Source organism: Mirounga leonina, unplaced genomic scaffold (genome assembly GCF_011800145.1).
Source record: "Mirounga leonina isolate KUSES-001 unplaced genomic scaffold, KU_Mleo_1.0 Mir_127, whole genome shotgun sequence".
Lineage (NCBI taxonomy): Eukaryota > Metazoa > Chordata > Mammalia > Carnivora > Phocidae > Mirounga > Mirounga leonina.
The window spans coordinates 48,059,345-48,064,051 of NW_023270316.1; the positions used below are offsets into that span (position 1 = coordinate 48,059,345).

Below are 4,707 nucleotides of genomic sequence, written 5' to 3' on the forward strand. Positions count from 1 at the left end.
TTTATTTATTTATTTATTTATTTATTTATTTATTTATTTATTTATTTTGCTGTGCATAAGCTTTTTTATCTTGAGGAAGTCCCAGTTGTTCATTTTTGTTTGTTTGTTTCCCTTGCCTCTGGAGATGTGTCTAGTAAGAACTTGCTACTGCCGATGTCAACAATCAGGAAAATACAAATCAAAACTACAATGAGATATAACCTCACACCAGTCAGAATGGCTAAAATTAACAACACAGGAAACAACAGATGTTAGTGAGGATGTGGGTAAAGGGGAAACCTCTTACACTGCTGGTGGGAATGCAAACCACTGCAGCCACTCTGGAAAACAGCATGGAGGTTCCTCAAAAAAGTTAAAAATAGAACTACTTTATGATCCAGCAATTGCACTACTAGTTTTACCCAAGGATACAAAAATACTGATTCGAAGGGGTACGTGCACCCTAATGTTTACAGCAGCATTATCAACAATAGCCAAACTATGAAAGAGTCCAAATAGCCATCAACTGATGAAGAGGTGGTGTGATATAAAATAATCCATTAATATACATATATATATATATATAATTAGTTTTCTAATACATGGCTGATAACATGTCATAATGTAGCTTGACAAGTGCCAAATGACTCTCCAAGTCATCCAAGCATTAGAAGGAAATGAAATCATTCATCTAGATACAATTTTGCAAAGTCAAGTTCAAGAACTCACAGAATAAATTTACAGTGTTAATGAAGGCTATATTTAAAGGCAATACGAGTGGTATTTTTGTTACTCTATCAACATTAATAGAGGTATATGGATGGAATATACATATAATGGAATGGAATGGATGGAATATATATATATATATATATATATATATATATATATATAATGGAATATCACTCAACCACCAAAAAGAATGAAATCTTGCTATTTGCAACAACATGGATGAAGCTAGAGAGTGTTATGGTAAGTGAAATAAGTCAGAGAAAGACAAATACCATATGATTTTACTCATATGTGGAACTTACGAAACAAAACAGATAAATATAGGGGCAAAGAAAGAGGGGCAAACCATAAAACAGACTCTGAACAATAGAGAACAAACTGAGGGTTGCTGGAGAGGAGGTGGATGGGGGATAGGCTAGATGGGTGATGGGTATTAAGGAGGGCACTTGTGATGAGCACTGAATGTTATATGTAAATGATGAATCTCTAAATTCTACTCCTGAAACTAATATTACACTGTATGTTAACTAACTGGAATTTAAATTAAAACTTGAAAAAAATAAAATAAAGTACAGAGAGTTCCCATATACTACCCCCCCACCACATACACACAGGTGCACAAACTCCCCTACTATAAACATTTGTACTACTCTGGCATTGGATGTTGATTTGCGGGGGAGGCTGTATGTGGGGACAGAGGTAAATGGGAACTTGATTTTGATACAATTTTTTTTAATACACAAACAAGCAATCTCTTATCTGCAACAACTCCTGTAGGAATGTAGAATGCATTAATAGAAAAAAAAAAGAAACTTTAAATATAATTTTAGTGTCACATGCAGTTTTTTACGTCTAAGTATAAAATTAACAATGCTTATACTGCATGTAATTTTTGTTCAAAAATGTATAACTGTAACTTTCCAAAAAACATAATTTTCTTTATTTTTTTCTCAATACTTTTGAAAATCTGAAAAACTAATAGGAAAGCAATCTTTAATTATTCTATTAGATATAAATATTTAGGATGATTTATTTTCTTCATAAATGAATATCCATTCATCTTTAAAGGTGCCCAGGCATCTTAATCACATTAAAAGGAACTCATACCTGATATTACAATTGAAAATGTATTTTTTTTTTTTACAAAAGAGGTAGATATCATTCCTCTAATAAACATTTTCAGTTAAATTTTATGCTATAGTTTGTGACTTAGAGTTAAAATATGCTTTCCTTGGCCCATAGGATTTTTGTCTATAAAATAGACATGAAATATCAAATAAGTTTTGCTCGTGTAGTAACATCTTTCACAACAGAATAAACAAATTCAAGTACATTTTATCTTCTTGAAATTTCATAGTTTAGTTTTTAGGTAATCCAAAGGATTTATCTACTACCTATTCTTTAGCAGACAAAGTTATTACAATTTTCATATAACTTATACATCAAAACTCAATGCTTAAAATAGAATATTTCCACTGAGTTTAGCACTGATAACACTTGTTTCTGTCAGAAAGCTTTTCCTTCTCAATTCTTTCATTTTACTTTTGACTTGAAGGCTTATCCACATTGGGCTTGGTATAAGGTAGTTAGCAGAAACATATTTGAACATTTTACTAAGACAAACACAATATTTTTATGTAAATGTTCATGTGAAAGAAATGGCTATCCCTGTAAGTTTCAGAAGTAATATGTGATTATCACAACCTGACTGACTTCAGATTTGTGTTGAGAAACCTTGTGTAGGCAGCTATTTTTTTCTGTAGAAATCAACATTGCATAATTTTATTGGCTTTTTTCATGTTCATGATTTGATGACTGTTCAAATTTATGCTTAAAGACTTTATTGTGCAAATATCTGATATATTAAGATATTAAATATTACCAAAATTTCCAAATATTTTACATTTTTATTGATATTCATTTTCTCATTCAACAAATACTCAGTGAGCTGTGTTGCCTATGCTCTTCTAATTATTGGGGATTCAACAAGGACCAAAAGAAGGGAAAGACCATGAATTAAGAAAGTTTGTAGTTTAGAGCAAGGCTCTGCAAAATAAGCATCCACACATAAAAGGATATAGCATGTTACATGGTGAAATATAAGAAGACAGATCACTCAGGGAAATGACAGGTAGTCATGAGCAAATGGGATATTTTGTGGGGTTTTTTTGTTTGTTTGTTTTTTGTTTTTTTTTCCCCCTCAGTGGTTGAAGGGCCGTAGTCATTTTTGTTAGGGTGTCCAGATTAGATCACATGAGAAAGAGGTGATATTTGAGTAAAGACCTGAACAGATGGGTGAACAGGTTGTGAATATCTGAGATCAATTTCTTAGTACAAGAAACTGAAGGTTTCATTCAAGAGGCCCTGAAATATGAACATGCATGCCTGCAATATTTAAGAAAAATGCAAAAAGGCCAATTTCGTGCTCCCTGGGAGGTTACTGGAAAAGTACATCTAAGAAATAATTGGTTGGATAGAAGAGGACAAAATAGGTCACTGTACATAGTTTGTCTTTTACTCTGAGTGAAACAGAGCACATGGCCTGAGTTTGACCAAGGAGTAATATGATGTGACTTAGGTTACTAATATTGCTTTGGCCAATGTGCTGAAAATTGGCATGTAGTGGGAAGGCAAAAGTAAATGCAAGATGGAAGGTTAAGAGGATATTTCAAGAACTCTGGAAAGAAATGATGGTGGCTCAGACAGGCATAGTATGGGTTTGCTCAATGGGTAAGGAAAAAAAAAACCTGAGTATAAGTTAAGCAATATTCTAGAAGGAAATCTATATGCATAATATTTTATACTAATATATACATATATGTAAGAACTAAAATAACACATGGTTCTATGAATAATTGCAACTTTTACTTTATGAATAAATCTTCTGAGAGTAGAATAGTGTCTTTTTTCATTTAGGGGTGGTTATATTGTTTTTTTTGGTGGTTGTTTGTTTTTAAATATGGAATGCTTCACAGATTTGCATGTCCTCCTTGTATAGGGGCCATGCTAATCTCTGTATCATTCCAATTTTAGTTTATGTGCTGCTGAAGGAAGCACATGGTGGTTATATTGTTAAAATTACAACTAGTCTTGTTCTGCCTCTGCGCCATTCCTATCCCATACTATGGGCTGTAATAATTCATACAAAATCTCGTGTCTAATTAAAAGTTTAAGATGAGAGAAAATACATACGTATGTAGTATTTAACCAAGACCCATATAATTCAGTTTCTGCTTATGTAATTATTGAAAGTCAAATACAAAAGAATTTTCATCAATTTTACTCATAAGACAGCTTTGTCTCTGCCAATATCCTAGGAAGACCAGTCTTTAAAAAAAAAAAAAAATCATTCTACCTATGGCTTTACCAAAAGCATACTTTTAAGGTATTTTATATAGATTTTGGAAAAGGATGTGTAACTTACGTTACTTTAGAAAAGGGTAACTCCCCCCTCCTCTTTTACCCCTAATCATCATGGTCCTCCTCTTAATAAAATATGTTAGATGGCAAGTTGTCTGTTTGACGCCACTACTCCTAACCAAGGCTGGTAAAATCCTTTCTCATGATATGCCCCCTCCATTGTTCCAGGTGAGACTTGGTCAAGAAAGGAAAGTGGTTGGTACATTGTGGTATACAGGAATGATGATAAACAAGGACAACTATAATGTGTATCCTCTTATTTTATTTATTTTATCTTTTTAAAGATTTTATCGATCTATCTATCTATCTATCTATCTATCTATCTATCTATCTATCTGACAGAGACACAGCGAGAGAGGGAACACAAGCAGGGGGAGTGGGAGAGGGAGAACCAAGCTTCCCACTGAGCAGGGAGCCTGATGTGGGGCTCGACCCCAGGACCCTGGTATCCTGAGCTGAGCCCAAGGCAGATGCTTAATGACTGAGCCACCCAGGTGCCCCTGTTTGCTCTTATTTTAGAGCTGACCAACAACAGCACAAACCCTGCTACTTGGAGCTATAAGAGTGACCGTCCCC

At 33.7% G+C, this 4,707-nt stretch overlaps 1 non-coding gene across 1 annotated transcript; it reads right to left on the bottom strand.

Annotated features, from left to right (window-relative positions):
• Positions 1-3,664: 3,664 nt before the first annotated feature.
• On the bottom strand, positions 3,665-3,768 carry LOC118009766. The gene has a single exon (XR_004679033.1). It is a non-coding gene; the product is annotated as a U6 spliceosomal RNA (small nuclear RNA).
• Between the last annotated feature and the right edge of the window lie 939 nt (positions 3,769-4,707).